An 18,438-nucleotide genomic window follows, 5' to 3' on the forward strand; every position below is an offset into this window, starting at 1 on the left:
TTAGAAATAGGTTACGTCATAGATACCACACCACGTGACGCCAAGATCCAAAGATTCCGTATGGAGTAGGCCTTGTTTTATGCCTGATTGCAGCGCCAATTCCCCGAAGTGAGGACTGTTTTCGAAATAAAACTAATTTTTTGAACAATAACTCTCCTCGGTCACGTGCCTCTGACGTATTTCAAATAACTTTTACACACCCCTTTAGAACGGATATTTTACCAATTTTTTCGCCGTAACCTGTGCCAAACAGGGCTAAATATTAGCATATATTTCAAAATTTCAAAGTATAGTCCTTTTTCAATGTCCTTACTCTTCCCCATAAATGTTCCTAACTTTTTGTTATTAAAAGTCAATATTAAAATATTCAAATCGAAGTCTCGCTGCTATTTATTGCTCTAAATGAGTTGACACGATTGTACGCTAGCTAATATTCATGCAACTATGTTTAGAAACTCATTGGTTATACCGGTAGCTAGCTAAGAGAGAGAGAGAGAGAGAGAGAGAGACTTCGGTTGTGTGTTCATTAATTTTTTCTCATTAGCTGAAGGGGAACTTTCTAAAGCTTAACAAAACATTAATCAAAACCGGGGGACCCCCGCACTAATTAACCGAGTTTGTATAAAATTACAATATTTAGTTCAAAGCGAACGTACCTACGAAAGGTGTACATCTTTCTCTCTCCCTCGATTCTTTTTTCGATAGACTAAAATACCTTTACCTTAATTTATATAATTTTTCTTACCTTTAATAATTATTATCAGTGAGCTTGACCTCCCAAGTCGCGATGCTCTCCGCTTCTTGTGGATGGTTCGTTGTTTAATTTTTGAAATTGGTTAGGATGAGTTTACACTTTAAATTTTTTTCGAAATTTTTAGGCTTTTGATAAAGATAACCTGTTGAAAATAAAAAGAGAAAAAAAATTATATATTTTTAATGAATACTTATATTGTTTTAATTATAATTATAATGTCAGACTTTCGATTTGTTTTTCCAATTATGAGTAGATAAGTGTTCTAACCCCCGTTTTTAATCTACTTTTTTTAAAGGAAAAGTTCAGGTAAAATAATTAGCAGTTATTAGTCTTAAAAACAAAGAACTACTGCACCGCCATTTTGGGCGTCTGCTAGCACGAGCCCCTACCTTCCTGAACCTGTGAGAATTCAACCAATCCCGTAGGAGTAAGTGGTCCAATTTAGCAGACGCCACTAAAGCAATGGCGGATGGCGCGGTAGTCCATGTTTTTAAGACTAAATAAATGCTAATTATTTTGTAATAAGTAATCATTGATTTTTATTCAGAAAAAGGCCGTTCTTTTAAGGTATAATGTTATGTTACCTGTACTTTAACTTTGGAAAAATTTCCCATAATTATTAAAGCGCTACGTTTCAACAACGTACCTCTGAATGACTACCTAAATTTAATTTTATATTTATGTTTTTCTGTATACTTTTATTGGATTTGGTTCTGTATTTATGATTATACAAAATTATTTTCATTATATGGAAGAAGTAGTTAAACTGCAGTCTATTTCTACAATCGTTAAAAAACAATTACGAAAATCATTTAAATTCAATCGAAAAACTAATAAACTACAGACGTGTACGTGTTTTGCGAACTAATTCGAAAAAAATAATATACAGAAATATATTCACTCTTAATCCAAATCCATATATTTAGTCATGAGAAAAACAAACGGTAAATAAACCTTGGAAAAAGAAAAAAAAAGTATAAAAATGAACGTTTAAATTTTCCCACGAGAAAGAATATATATAAGTTGTCTCCAAATTAAGTCAGCAGCGAGTTCGAGTTAAACCTCATTCGGAATCATGTTGAAAAGTCAGTGTGTACAAAGCTACATACTCTATTATATCATTAGTATTTAATCAGGGAGAGATACGAGGGGCTCCAGCTTTGAAAACGCTGAAATTTCAACCTGATTCTGAAAACGAGTAAAAAGGGTAAACTAAGGTAAGTTAAGCTATACCGTGGGTTTCAATTTACAGTTTCAAAAGAAAGTTAGTAAGAAGATTCCCAAATAAATATTCATTTATTCCTTCCTTCCAAAACTAACTCCAATATTCAAATATTCAAAAAAAGAAAAAAAAGGTAAAAATGTTTGCGTATTCTCTGCAAAACTGGGAAAGGGAGGATAGTTTATAGGATAAGCAAAACCGAAGTCATTTCATTAATAAAATGGAAAAATATATATAAAGAAAGTAAGGGCACGAGCGGCGCAGAATCTTAAGGGGAAACGTTTATCCCTCCTCCCATCTTCTTAGATTCTCGATTCAAAAATGATGAAAGAAAATTTGCTTCGGGAGCTTCTCTTCTCTTCTCTTGGAACGGGAGCTTAAAATAAACTCCGCCTCGACTCCGCCCACATTCAAACGGCCCATGCCTTTTAAAGACGCGTTAAAAAGCGGCTCAGAACTGCGGTAAAACGGCCCAAAAGATGGGCATCCATGGACGAGAAAAATGTGAGATTGGGCCGGAGCTATAGGGGTGATGCGGAGGAGATGCTGGGAAATTAAACGTAGTGAGGATGTGGAACGGAACGGGGGTGAATGGATGGAGGATGAACTGAAGATGATGATCCCAAAAGTTATCACTTTCTCTTGGTACATGGAAATGGAAGGTCATTGATATTCTTGATGACCTCTAATATACAGAGTGGCTCTGTGTGTTCTATGGGTCAAAATGAATGAAAAGTGTCACAGACCATACAGGGGTCCACAACGTTTAGTTAAGGAGATCCGGATCCCAACCAGTGATTGGCCTCTAAAACAATTAAGGAAATAGATTACACATGTGAGGGTACGCACTGTTTTAGCCATTTAATAGTACATTTTGAGGCTGATATGTCTTACTCCACTTTCCTTGTTGTTACGGGGCCAATCAATGTTTGGAAGCCCATATCTCCTTTCACTAAATGTTGTAGATCCCATGTTCTTTGACACTTTCCACTCAGTTTGACCCAAAGAACATGTCCCCTTTAATTTATGGCAAACTTATCAGAAACACGCTGAATATTAACGGCGGATAACTTTGGGTTCATCTACTTCCAATGAAAAGGGAAGAAATCGGTTAAAGGGTCCTTTTATTTATCCTAAGAGAACTTTTATCCGATGTCTCTTAAAGATCGTCGGAGCTAGTCTGACCCCGGGAGAGACGTACGACGGTGTATATAGGTCTTAACGGCCCTGTCTCTCTCTCTTTCTCCTCTTCCTCGGTCTTCCTCTCAACTTCTCCGTTTTCTCAGCCCCGTCCGTTTTGTGGAGAGGGGTTTCCCCTATTCCTCTTGGTGTGTGTAGAGAGATAGAGGTGTTTAGAGGGCTGGGGATGGAGGGTAGGACATAGCTACCGGACGTTTTCGGTCCAACATGATGAACCCATTATTTGACCCCTCGAGCAATACAAACACAAGGAAAGGAATGGATGCTGGAAAACGGGCTTGAGAGGGACAGTTTTTGATTAATCGAGGAACAAACGTTTATTTCAGCAGCACTGACTTGAGTTAGAGAAAAGTGTCCCGGATTTAGCTATTAACGAAAGGGGTGAGATTAAACGTTCGTCTTATATGAATTCGACTAATCACAGTTGTGATTGACTGACTTTGGGTTCGTATTACGAAACTATTTTAAAATTAGGCATTGAAAATTAACCGACTTCGGACTCTTATTACTAAACTATTTTAAAACTAGGCATTGAAAATTAACCGACTTCGGACTCTTATTACTAAACTATTTTAAAACTAGGCATTGAAAATTAACCGACTTCGGACTATTATTACTAAACTATTTTAAAACTAGGCATTGAAAATTAACCGACTTCGGATTCTTATTACGAAACTATTTTAAAACTAGGCATTGAAAATTAACCGACTTCGGATTCTTATTACGAAACTATTTTAAAACTAGGCATTGAAAATTAACCGACTTCGGGTTCTTATTACGATACTATTTTAAAACTAGGCATTGAAAATTAACCGACTTCGGGTTCTTATTACGAAACTATTTTAAAAATAGGCATTGAAAATTAACCGACTTCGGGTTCTTATTACGAAACTATTTTAAAACTAGGCATTGAAAATTAACCGACTTCGGGTTCTTATTACGAAACTATTTTAAAACTAGGCATTGAAAATTAACCGACTTCGGGTTCTTATTACGAAACTATTTTAAAACTAGGCATTGAAAATTAACCGACTTCGGGTTCTTATTACGAAACTATTTTAAAACTAGGCATTGAAAATTAACCGACTTCGGGTTCTTATTACGAAACTATTTTAAAACTAGGCATTGAAAATTAACCGACTTCGGGTTCTTATTACGAAACTATTTTAAAACTAGGCATTGAAAATTAAATATAGCTAAGCCTATAAATAACTTTGATATGGATAGGAAATTTAAATAGCATTTAATAGTATACAGGTATTTCTGATACATCTACCATAAATTAAATGGTGATATGTTCTTTGGGTGAAAACTAAGGGGAACGTGTTAAAGAACATGCATGAAGTCTACAATATTTAGTTACGGATTAACATGTACTCCCAAACATTGATTGGCCCATATCTCCGTAATTAAATGTCGTAGACAACATGTTCTTTGACACTTTTGAGTCATTTAATTTATGGCAGACTTATGAGAAACACTTTATGACTGTTTATTGTTATATAATAGTAAAGGCAAGGCTCCTCTGGGGAATTCTATTCGTGATATGAAATGTTATATAAGCTAGTTTTTCGATTTTTACATACGTCCTTAACCCAATTAACTAAGAAGTAATATCAAGTTTATTAAGGAGAAGGTATAAAATCGCCACATTTCCAGCTTTATCTCCAGTCCAAACGTAGGTCCGGAGTTAATCCCCGCCTCTAAATTACAACCAGCATCTCATTGGTTCTTGAAATTTCAAGTCAGCGCGACGCGAATGACGAAAATTACATATTTTCCGACTTAAAAGAGGCGAAATAGCCCGGGGCCTCCTTTTACGTCCCCCCTTGTATTTTGAAAGGGGGACTGGGACTATGGCGCGCGAATACTTAGGCATCTCATACCTTCTCCCTAATAAACTAGATATCACTTCTTGACCCAACTTACTGAGTAGAGTTCAAGTTGCACAATATCTTATTGTTTCTCGTTTCCCGATTGGTCAATAGCATAGGCCATAAAACAATAGTAAGTCTAAATATTCATAGAACGGTTTTTAACTTAATAAAGGCCTTATATGCCCTTAAAACTATATCTTAATCATTATAAAAGATCTACTGGATAATATTTACACGAGAGTCCGTTATAGATAGAAAAGTATATACATATAAATAAGAAAAATAAGCTTAAATATTATTAAGTCACGATATGGTGACTTGGGAAAAGTCATTTACGCGAATTTATACACGCGTAAATAAAAAGCATCTAAAACGAAGCGTATGGGGACACTCCGTTATACAATAATATTCTATGTATAAAACAATATAAAACTATAGAGGGGGGTCAATAAGCTTGACCAAATAAAAATAAAAGAGAAAAACGTGATACTGGTTAACTTTAATGGGAGTAGAGGGAGAGAGAATACGTTAGCATATGCCAAATAGGGGAGAAAGAAAAAAAGTAAATAAAACATTTAAATTAGAAAACAGTGTAGAAAAAAGTATGTACCTATACATTACATTGTTTATGAATATGAATCATAAATAAAAAATATTTCGTAAGGGTTTTAATGCTAAAAACGTCCTTCCACTAAAATCACAAAGTAATAACAAGAAGTAATATCTAGTTTATTAGGGAGAAGATGTAAATTCGCCACATTTCCAGTTTTCTCTACAGTCCAAACGTAGGTCCGGAGTTAATCCCCGCCTCTAAATTACAACCAGCATCTCATTGGTTCTTGAAAACTCACGTCAGCCCGACGCGAATGACGAAAATTACTTGTATTTTCCAACTGAGGAGAGGTGAAATAGCCCGGCCTCCTTTTACGTCCCCCTTAATTGTATTTTGAAAAGGGGACTGGGACTATGGCGCGCGATCACTTTGGCACTTTATACCTTCTCCGTAATAAACTAGATATCACTTCTTGGTAACAATAATGCATCTACAAGGGAACAACTCCCCAGTTGTGGAAGTAGCCTTGTACTTTCATAGATAATCGTACTCGTAGGAGAAGAGGAACTAGAATTTTTCTTTTCTTAATCGAAAGAGCGTATAAAATAATAATTGTTATCAATTGGAATTATGTTTCTATCTACAATATTAAAGAAGATACGAGCGCAATTAAGTTTCCGTAATGGACACTACGCGTTAGGCTATTCCACGAAGCACACACTTGGAGTACCCCAATTGGACGCCTTGTACCACCTGATGGATTCTCTAGAGAGTACTTGCGCGTAGCTAACTACACAGAAACTCTAAGCTAAGACCCAAAAAATTTGAACCTCCCTTATAAACTTACCACTAATCAACAGGACAGAACTAATTAGATGGTAGTTGAACTTATTTCATAACTTGCGCTAGAAATCATAGAGAAAAGCTAGTATTGCAGAAAAAACTGCGCTTGACAAAGCTAATTAAGAACTAAAAGTAGCTTAACTAGTTAGAAATAAAGCGCGTGTCTTAGTTAACCAAGACGTTTAAAACAAAGTATAAAGAAAAGGTGCGGCAAAATCGCACGTTTAAAAATGCACGTCATCACATAATAAAAGCTAGCTTTTAATTCTTTTTATATATTCATCCAATTAAAATGCTACCTATTGTGCTCATTTCCATGCACAAAACCTTAATTATACTAGCACGTGCTAATTTACATTTAAAGCTGCGGTAAGGTGCTCAATAATTATACCTAAATCCTTCACATTTCACGTGAAAATATATATATATATATATATATACACCTATAACCATAAGTTCATAAGATATGTTCCATAAGTTTGTCCCTGGTTACAAACTGGAGCATGTCATGAAGTGACGTAGGTCATAGATTCTTTCTAAAGCGACGCCTTGTGAGGAGCTCTAAAAGGCTTAGTACTGACTAAATAGGAAGATGGAAGTCCTGCAAAACTAACCGAGTGTAGCATAGTCAATTCTCGCTTGTCGTTCTCGAACTAGCTCGAGCTGTAAGTCTCTACAAACATTACGAAGTATATGTAGTGTCATACTTATGAAACATATCTAATAAACTTATGCTACAACTTATAGAAGTACGTGAGTCGAGTAGCGAAAAATCAAGAAACACCGAAACGGAATATCAAAAAAAAAAATTAAGAACACACATGCATCAGGAGTGCAAAAAATCATTACCGTATATATGAAAAGTTCTGTACTGTTTTTTTTTTAAATATACAATACGCGTACGTACACTTCGTGAGTGTTATAGTGTAGGGGGATTAAGTATATGCATAGATTAAAAATATCCTCACTTATTCCATGCACCTCCGGTTGACAGTCTCTGATAATATTATAGAGTTTCCTAATCGGACATGTATAGGTGACGGTAGGCAAAAAAATATTTTACGTTTTGAATAAAAATTTACGATTACTTTGAAACCCAACACGCAGTTTTAACGGTAAAATGTCGTAACATCTATGGTTTAAATATGAAAAAGAGAGCAAATTAAGGACAATTCATACTCAAGAATAGGCCAAAATTAGACGTACACATAGCACAAATTATATTAGTTAGTTAAGAAGTTGGTTTCTTGAGACGGATGATATTGGAAACTTTCAAATTGGCGGATTAAATCTATATGCCAAACAGTCCTAATTAACTAGAGGGCCGTTGTCAATCTACTTTATCGAACTTTTCACGCGTATTTCAAACAAGCATTAAATTATTAAAATTTAGGAAAGGTGTTGCAACTCAATTGCTTTTACTTTGAGCAGAAAAATCGTTATGAAAGTGAGAAGAAAATATGAAACTCGTTTAGATATTTGCTCGTTTCCCTAAGGTTTAAAGCCTGAATAGACGAAAATCTTTAAGCTTGTTTGCAAACCACACCTAGAATGTGTGTTTCAGCTTTTGGATCTTTAATTTTTGATCAAGAAAATCTTGATTGAAAAGGCGCCTTAAAACAAGTCAAATTAAAGCTATTGAAAATTTTGTAAAATATTTTGGCTTCTCCTGGGACGTCAGTGCAAAGCGGTAGAAACATTTTTAAAGGCGAACGAGAAATATAGGATTATTATTCACGTGGAATTGTATTTGAAGCTTGAAATTTAGTGGTTATCCTGCGTGAAAATCTACCAACGTCTACCGTCCAGCGACTCTATACTCATTCCATATTGAAAAATTACACTCAAACTATAAGTTAATTAGCATGTGAAAAATTGCACTCAAACTATAAGTTAATTAGCATGTGAAAAATTACACTCAAACTATAAGTTAATTAGCATGTGAAAAAATACACTCAAACTATAAGTTAATTAGCATGTGAAAAATTACACTCAAACTATAAGTTAATTAGCATGTGAAAAATTACACTCAAACTATAAGTTAGCGTGTGAAAACTTCCATTCAAACTGAAAGTTAGCATGTGAAAAACTACACTCAAACTATAAGTTAGCATGTGAAGAAAAATCACTCAAACTATAAGTTAGCATGTGAAAAACTACACTCAAACTAAAAGTTAGCATGTGAAAAATTCCACTCAAACTATAAGTTAGCATGTGAAGAAAAATCACTCAAACTATAAGTTAGCATGTGAAAAACTACACTCAAACTAAAAGTTAGCATGTGAAAAATTCCACTCAAACTATAAGTTAGCAAGTGAAAAATTACTCTCAAACTATAAGTTAGCATATGAAAAATTCCACTGAAACTATAAGTTAGCACGTGAAAAATTCCACTCAAACTATAAGTTAGCATGTGAAAAATTACACTCAAACTATAAGTTAGCATGTGAAAAAAACACACTCAAACTACAAGTTAGCATTTGTGAAAAAAAATACACTCAAACTGTAAATTAGAATGTAAGAACCTATACTAAAAACAAATTGAGATACGACATTTTAGACCTAACACTACACGGTATATAACTTTAATATTCTCTACAATACCTCTCCTTTTTTCACAAGCGTGTATAAAACAATACATATCGCGTATATAGTATATATATATATATATATTGTTTCGTAGTATACACTATATATCTTCTATCCCCCTTACACAGCAGCAGCATGCACACTCTATTCATATTCCTCCACCTTTTGACTGTGAGTGGTGTAAACTCATTAGAAGTATCCGCCCTAAAACGCGGGTAAAACACTAGGGCACGTGTCGTGAGTGAATAGTAATGTCGCGCGAGCCTTTAGTCTCTCGCTCCACGACGAAACGAGCTTAGTGTAGTGCGCCTTGGACGGTGCACGACTCGATATACCCCGGCTATAGCCTAATAAAAACCTCTTCAATTTCAAAAGATTAAGATATTAAAAGGATCTTTTAAAACACTTAGTTAGTGGCTCGTGTATGCAGTGTCATGAAGAAACATTTAAAGGACTCAATTCATTGGGATTTTACAATTAATTCCATGTGTTAAACTTGGGAAAAGGAAGTTGTTTTTTCATTTGAAACTTTCTCTTTCTTCGGGAGAGGTTTTCCTCCGATCTCCGAGCTCCGTCCGTTAGTGGGACAACCCCGGATTAATCTATACGTTCCGGCGGCGCAACCTCTCTCTTCGGCCGCGAACAACTCACTGAGAATTCTCCGTTGACACGTGAATTTTTGGGTATGCACGTCTGAGTTCTTTTTTTTTCTCTTCTTCTCGTTGTTTTTATTATGCAATGTGCCGCAGCTGTATGTACCCTTCATTTAGTTAGTTACCTTTTGATATCGTACGTACGTACGGATTATATTGTGATAGCTAATACCATGCGTTATGGGTTTAAGTGATCTGCAGGTCTGAGGAACTCTAAAACCGTTTTAGTTTAATGTGTAATTTTAAAATGGGTTTCTTTGTTTTTTACTGTCGTTAGTTTCTTATTTTTCAAGATGTTTAAAGTTAGTGTGGTAGTTGACTTCATGTTAGTTTGATTGCAGATAGAATTTGATATGGTTTCAAATTTTAAACTTTTTTAAACGGTTTTAAAATTTGACTGCTCACTTTAAATTAATTTAAATTTTTATAAAAATTAAAGAAATGGTTAATTTACGTGAATTTGAGCGCGGTAAAATATCATAAATTTATTTCAAACCTGGTTATGTACTCGGAGAACTAACTTTATATTTTTAAGTTCATGAACTCCCGCGCCGTTTAGTTAACAAAGTTTGACATTGTAATGCGTTTAGTTTAAAGGATTTGGAAATTTATACCATTTTAACGAATCTGGGATAACTGGGATAATTAATTTGGCAAACTAATTCTAACTCTTGCATAGAAACCGTAGTGCGTATTATCTTTGATTTCAAATAAGACTTAATTGGCTCAAGATTTCATTGAATTAACGGCCGCAAAATAATTTACATATAATGTGAATTAAGATAATGTTGAGTTAATCCTACTACCAACTTAGTATTTAATTTTAAATTATAGTGATGGGCACAAACCGGTATCTAATATGGATGGCACTTTAACCGATGTCGGTTTGAGCTCAATTTACAGATTTTTACCGATTAATCGGTTCGAGCTCAATTTACCGATTTTTACCGATTAATCGGTTCGAGCTCAATTTACCGATTTTTACCGATTAATCGGTTCGAGCTCAATTTACCGATTTTTACCGATTAATCGGTTCGAGCTCATTTATCGATATATCGGTTATAATCGGTTTCATTGGGTTATAAATAAAGTGTAAAAATCGGTTTCATTGGAATAGGTAAAAATCGGTTTCATTGGGTTAAAAATAATGGGTAAAAATCGGTTTCATTGGGTTTAAATAATCACTTATATCGCCGAGTTCAAATAATCGTTTAAAATCGGTATCGATTCCAGTAAAATTTCAACTTATCGGCATCGGTATCGAACTTGGGTTAATACATATTTCCACAATACCAAGAAAAAAAAATTAATTAAAATAAAAATAACGATTAAGCCCAAAGCGATATATACCCGGGTCAATGTTTGCGCAGTATGCACAACCCTTTTTACGCAATTAAAATTTTTATATACTTGATACAAATTTAATAGTTTTATACAAAATTTACCCAGCCTAAACCCATTATAATTAAGAACTGAAAAACTAAACAGAACTATATAGAAACGCTGAACAAATAAAATAAACGATGTACCTATATTTCTCTAATAAAACTATATAATTTAATAAAAAATATATATTATTACTAAGTGATACCTCGCGTTTTAATTCGATTCTATCCGATCAGATGTACAGACCTTTTTAAAAAAAATTATTAATTAACTATAAATTTAAAATAACAATCATTCCGTATACATACATTACGTTTCCAGATATGAAATGAAAAAACACTTTCAGCGTCACTTTAAATTACACCGTAAGTTAGGACATGATTTTCTACTTAACTTCACTTGAATTGCTTATAGAACTGAACGATTTGTCGTAAATAGGGTTGCTGCCATGGCGCACTTTCAAAATTTTAAGGGGTGAACAATATACTTAACCAAGAAGCGATATCTAGTTTACTAGGGAGAAGGTGCCTAAACATTCGCGCGCCATAGTCCCAGTCCCCCTTTCAAAATACAAGGGGGGGGGACGTAAAAGGAGGCCGGGCTATTTCGCCTCCCCTCAGTCGGAAAATACGTAATTTTCGTCATTGGCGTCGCGCTGACGTAAGTTTTCAAGAACCAATGAGATGCTGGTTTAAATTTAGAGGCGGGGATTAACTCTGGACCTACGTAGAAATGTGGCGAATTTATTACTTTCTCCCTAATAAACTAGATATCACTTCTTGACTTAACTATATACACACGCGGTCAATATGTTGTGAAATCTCAAAGAAAATCCTTATTTAGCGTTCGAATTCCGATTCCACACGCTTCAGTTTCGTGATATATATGGGTTATAACTTATCCTTTGCACACTTTAACTCACCGCCGCTCTCTCTCACTCTCTCAATCTCTACTAATGATTGAATAGCACGTATCCAACTTAACGCCTTAATAGCGTTTCCCTTTGATATATATACAGGGTGTTACATAAAAGGTGGAATGGTTCTATGTGGAATATCAATTTTGAGTCGAAAATGTTATGTAAGTTAGCTGTGACATTTTAACCTAAGGATGGCCTTAAATAAGGTTTGATTAGATTGTTTTACGGATGACCCCTTAATTATTTAATAAAAAAAAGTGCCTTTGATAGCAAAGCTAAAAGATAAATAGTCAAAATTGTTTGGCTGAAGTAACAGATATTAAAATATTCTGTTTTAAAGGCATTATTATAAAACATTAATTATTTGAAAGAATTACTTATCTTCTTTTTTCACAAAAATTTCATTTACGTAAGTTTAAGGGGGTCATTCGTAAAACACGTACTCCAATAATAACCTGTAAACTATGGCTCTTAGGGCAATATGCCTTAGAAGTTATGTATACATTTTCGACTCAAAATTTGTTTCCCATAGAACCTTCCCATTGCACTTCGGTCCTATGATTTCCCCTTAATTAAATTAGCATTGCCTATAAGTTTCTTACTTAAATTTAAAGGGGTCATACGTAAAACACGTACTCCAATCATAACTTGTAAACTATGGCTCTTAGGGCAATATGTTGTAGAAGTTATGTATACATTTTCGACTTAAAATTGATTTCCCATAAGACCATCCCATTGCACTTCGGTCCGATAATTAACCTTCCTTTATGAAACACCCTGTATATATATGGTCACACGGTTTTTTTTACCAGTATTTCTACTTAGCGGACTAGAAATTGGCCACAATAAGTTAAGCGGAACTGCACGGAATGCAGAAAATAATACCGACAATTTTAGGTAGATATTTACGTTCAAATGTTATAGGTACGATTACAAAAATAAGTGTGATATTTCCTTCTTCTGTTTAATGCCTAATTTCTATGGAAGGTTTTTCAAATGGGAGTTCATAGTGCATGTGAAATGGAGGGGTAATATTCGGGAAACGCTAACACAATATTACTCATTGGTATTTATACCTATTGGCTCTAGTTCATCGTGTTTCTTTTATATGCAGGTTTTAGACTAATATCAAGTTCGTTGGTTAAGGTAATCAATTGCGGTAACTAATTGCGGTTACGTCACTTATGGTTACGTACGTTCATACAATATCATTTCTATGAATGCAACGAAAACATTTACGTTGGAATGTTTACTATTAAACTAAATAAGAATATTGTAAACAACATGATCTAAATCTATCTGATGGATTCTATTTTTAAAATCGCCCGTTATTATGCAGGTGAATCACCTAATTGCAATAAGCAATCAGCAATCAGTACCAACAGCTAATTAGCTGTATCATAACGTCATAAGATATGTTCCATAAGTTTGTCACTGGTTACAAACTGGACCTTGTCATGAAGTGACGTAGGTCATAGATTCTGGTAAAGCGAAGACACCTGGTGAGGCGCTGTCAAAGGCTTAGTACAGACTAAATAGCAAGATGGACTACAAAACCAAATGCAGTCAATTCTCGCGTCGTTCCAGAACTAGCTCTCAGTAAGTCTCTAGCATTACGAAGTGCAGGTGGTGTCATACTTATGGAAAATATCTTATAAACTTATCGGAGTACCCACTTGCAAATTTTCGATTTCCTGTGAACTATCAGTCAGGGATAGTACTAGAGCTTGGTTTGTGCAATTTATCCGCGATTAAAAACGTACAATGTTGTTTTCAAATATAAAATTTTTATCAAGTGTCCTACCCCTTAATACAACCCCATAAATAAAACGACCTCGATTTAAAGATTCAGATCATGCGTGAATTTAGGTTCTCATGCAATGCAATATCATATAATACATTATTGCAGCTATAGGCTTAACATTCAGTTATTTTTACACGAAAGTTAAAGCTCGTGGAGGGAGGTAACCCCTACCCGAGAGGGGACCCCCTAAGCCTCGGTCGTTAGGCTTAAGCAATTATTGAAAATATCAATATGGTTTTGAGTATGTAGCGTTTCGCAATCGAGTTCCACTGCCTACTTTACCTAGTTTATATTTCATTAAATATTATTTTCTTGTTTTTCTTATTTGCATGTAGCTTGATGTAACGAGATATATAGCGTGTAATTTTCATTTATACATGCAATATTTGCTTTAAGGTATTGAGTATTACGAAGATTTTAGTTGAACCTAACTATATCTGACTCGGATACACAGGGTTGTTTTAAACAAGCTGCGTTGTACGGTTCTATATTTATTGTGAAGAAAGTGTGTGTAGTTTCCCCGTTCTTTATAACAATATTTGTTCTAAATAGCTTGGGAAACAGCTTTCAAAACTAAGTAATTTGGAGAGTTTGAACTATCTATTGAATGGCTTAAAACTTGGTTCGTTTTTGATAAAAAAATTTATGATATTACTTTATGGTGCGAGGTATAGTTAATTATATTATATTAAAATTTCATACACTTTATTTGGAATTGCAATTAAAATATATGGGAATTATTGAACCAAGACTTTTGAATAGCCAAAAAGAAAGTGATAGATACTGCCAAGCATCCTAATACATTTTATATATCGAGGGCTAAAGCATTGCTCACACGATCATGCGTCAGTAAGGCACGATTGAGTGAGCTATGGATAAAGAAAAGGCGCTAACGAAGGTGGTGCCATCTCGACACTACCCGACGAAAGTAAAAAAAATTCAAACTAAACCCGCGAATCTTTTAAGTAGGCGTTGACACGTGTCAAATTAAGCTATCAAAGCGACTTCACCAATTTTAGAATCTAGTCCGAACGGGCCTTAATAATCGGTGCTAAAAAACACCTAATTAATGTGCTTCAAAAAACCCAGATGTATTGTTTAAAACCCTGCAGGGTAATTATAAAAAGCCATGCGAAAAAAAAGCTTGTGGCATCATGTAATGACCCTTTCGAAGTTGATTGTGTAAATTTCTTCATGAATGGGACCATTAAGGTTGATGTCTTCACAAAGGTGACTAACGGAAAAAGAACGCTGAGAGATAATTGTAAAGTGTAAAATTTAATTCCATCGCACCACCCACCATTTTTTTAACTAGTCGTTAAATATCTAATTTAAAAACAAAAGGATGCTGAGGCTCTATAGAAAATTCCTAAGCCTAACCACCCTAAAGAATGTGACACATTGTTCGTCCTCGAAAAAGAGTAGGACAGTAGTACAAAAATGGATGATCTGGAACTCGCATATTTTGGGAGAAACTTTCTTAGGATTTAGGTTTGGTAAAACTTACGTCATTGGTCTCATTGTCAACCTTTGACCCCGTGCACTTTAACTCTATTGATTGCCACCTAAACAATTCTAATGTCTTGGTACAAATTTGTCCTCTAAAACTCTTTCCACCAACCAAACATTTACTTTTAAGTGGTTTCCCAGCAGTTTGTTTACTATACATAATTTTCTAGTTTTCTTTATTTCAACGTGTTTACGTGATCAGCTACATATTTCGATTGCAAATACATAAGTTCATAAGATATGTTCCATAAGTTTGTCACTGGCTACAAACTGGAGCTTGTCATTAAGTGACAACGTAGGTCATAGATTCTCGCAAAGGGACGCCTGATGAGGCGCTGTCAAAGTCTTAGTACTGCAGACTAACTAGAAAGATAGAAGTCCTGCAAAACTATAGGAATGTAGTCAATTCTCGCTTTGTCGTTCTCGAGCTAGCTCGAGCTGTAAGTCTCTAATATTACGAAGTATATAAAGTGTCATACTTATGGAACATATCTTATAAACTTATGGTAAATAATAATATCGTTCTGGCACGAAACATTGTTTCTAACTGTTCTAAAAGGGATTTATTTGTAGTAATGGTGAGAAAATAAACAAAAAATTCATTCATCATTCATTCATTCATTCATTCATTCATTCAGTTGGATTTGGGGACTGTATTGGAAATTTTAGTTATTGGCGTCGTCTGCTTCACAGATAGGCCTAACTCGTAGACTCCAATCTTCGTAAATGCGTATTGAAGTGATAAATACGTGGTTCCAATTTGAAATTTTCATTGTTTTCTAACTAAAATGAGCTACAATGAAATAACCAAAGGGATCTAATGAAAAACAACTCATGACAACTATCCAATCCCTTTACTTGCCTGTTAAAGTAATTTTAAAAAACCGCGTTACAAATTGACTCCCTTAATTAAATTTTACGGCAATTTCTTCGGGCCTTGCCGTGACACTATACAGTTCTTCGCTATACTACGCTCTTAAAGTACTTTGGCCCTTTTTAAAAAAAAGTGGCGTTCCGTCCCTAATGAGTCGACTACTAAACAATTATAATAAAACATCTTTTAAAAAGGGAGAAAGGCAAGCGACTTCTAGACAATAACCCTAACACGAGGGGGGGGGCAGGAGAATAATTCGAGAAAGCTCGGGCTAAGCTAAGCCTAAAAAGGGAAGCTGCGGATAAAGATGAGGGGAAACGAAAAACTTCCTTAACTTCCGGTGCGGGGAAGTTATACTGGCGATGCTACCAAGAAATTGTTTTATTTCAACTTCCGGCGGCCGAGACTGTTGAAATATTAAATAAATTTCAATGTATCAAATGCAGATTTGGTTCTTGAAGAGATACAATGTTCTGCCTGGGTATAGCTTGATATATAGGTTGAAATAAACTGTAAGTGGAATAGCTGCTAACGTCTGTAGTTACGAGCTTTCTTTTTCTGCCACACTTAAACTAAACAATATAACTAAAAATTTAAGTTGGTTTATGGAATAGGACATACTGTATTATTGATAACACATGCACAGAAATGACAACTTGTCTGATCTAAAGGAAATGGCGTTAAGTCTTGGACAGGAAGAAAGATACTGGCCATGTTGTTATTATCTTCAACAGTCTCTTTCTTCTTGAATTCCAAGTCCGTCACTAGGTCAACACGTATACAGTAAACAAATTGACCATGAGACATAGCATCATAGTCCATGGGTTTTCCACTATTATCAATAACTTGTAGCTGGACCTAAGAGTGAACTGGAATAGATACACGGCAGCGCCTCTATAGCGTCACTCCTCTACCAATATTGAAACTTTTTAAACTACAATCATAGCCATAATATGAATCGAAAAGTTTCGGGACTCGTCGTTTGGAGCGACGACAGGCGATGCCATTGGAAGAACTGGGGTCTTAGTTTATCATTCCAAATGTCCATCTGTGTTTAATGATCTTAAACTGGACCATCCCCGCTAAGAATGGCTGGTCTATACAATTGTAAATAACGGTTTCATCCAGATGATCGCAGGTCCGTCACCTTTTTATCATTTAGACTATTATATTAATTCCAGAAGATAAGCAAACACCACAGGTGCGAGGAGACCACCTTGTTGGGTTATTTCCCTGGCGTCAAGAAGTACCGCTAGAGGCAGTGCGAGTAGGCTAGCCTAACATGCACATGTAGTGAAATCGGGGCTCCATCTGGCGTTGCCTCTTGGCGGGCTCCATGGGAAATTACCCAAGAGGGCGGCTTCCCGCCTGTGTGTTTGTTTCTCTCCAAGAAACTCTGCCTCAAATCCTACAACCGAAAGTTTCATTCAAATTAGAAAACTGCCGACTTTAGTCATAGTCAAAGGGTAATACCGCCTGAATTAGAGGCTTAAGTTTTGAGCCGAAAATTATGCACGCTTTAAAAAGCCGGGTTAATTAGCCAGTTCGTTTAGAACTTCTACAGGGAGAATACGAGAGAGAGAGCTCTCCGTGAAAGAAAAAGTTTATTTATAATGCAGTAGAAAAACGCATTTTGCACTCTGTCTAATTAAATGAGTCACGGCTAGCTTAAGTCCCGCGAAACGAACGACAAAATTTACTCTAGATGCTTCTTTCCCTAGTATGGGTTCTATATAGTTTATAATCAGCACTCAGCACCCCCCTTGGTCCTCCCGAAATCTTCCGAGTTTTGGGTAAGAATGCTCGCAAATGTTCCCAGGAATGTTCAAGATACAGTAAATTGTTAAAATCAAAGGCACCTTTGCTTCAGGGTTGATTGACAGTTCACGTGAAAGGAGAAGAATCTCATGGCACGTGGTGATTTAAAACCATGTTCAATATTTACACTTGGCATTCTCCTCGCACGTGGTCTAAAGCCCATTCAGACTCAATAAAAATCTTACCTTCCTGTCGGTCGTCTCATCGTTAATTTAGTTTCAGTCGCGTCGGTACGTTAATTTCCGTGTTCAGACGACTTAGATCGAGTGAGATAATCTTGGATAAAAGACTATTGGATACTAAAATAACCAAATCCTGAAATTATATCGTCTGCTAAAACGTAGCTCTCTAGATCACGCGTCAGTAAGACATGATCGAGTGAGCTATCGCTAAAGAGAAGGCACTAATGAGGTGGCGCCATCTCGACACTCACTGCT

At 35.4% G+C, this 18,438-nt stretch overlaps 2 protein-coding genes across 2 annotated transcripts in view; both read right to left on the reverse strand.

Moving 5' to 3' along the window:
- The window catches only part of LOC149610232 (uncharacterized), a 43,868-nt gene extending 42,972 nt beyond the window's left edge, over positions 1 to 896 (reverse strand). Inside the window, exon 1 of the mRNA XM_089859151.1 lies at positions 746 to 896. The gene's annotated coding sequence lies outside the window, so the exon portion shown is untranslated. The remainder of the gene's footprint in view (positions 1 to 745) is intronic.
- LOC149610233 (uncharacterized) overlaps positions 877 to 18,438 on the reverse strand; it is a 366,116-nt gene continuing 348,554 nt past the window's right edge. Inside the window, exon 9 of the mRNA XM_089859160.1 lies at positions 877 to 896. The gene's annotated coding sequence lies outside the window, so the exon portion shown is untranslated. The remainder of the gene's footprint in view (positions 897 to 18,438) is intronic.

Source organism: Phalangium opilio, unplaced genomic scaffold (assembly GCF_054372755.1).
Source record: "Phalangium opilio isolate 3A_F unplaced genomic scaffold, DU_Popi_V2 ptg000329l_1, whole genome shotgun sequence".
Classification (NCBI taxonomy): domain Eukaryota; kingdom Metazoa; phylum Arthropoda; class Arachnida; order Opiliones; family Phalangiidae; genus Phalangium; species Phalangium opilio.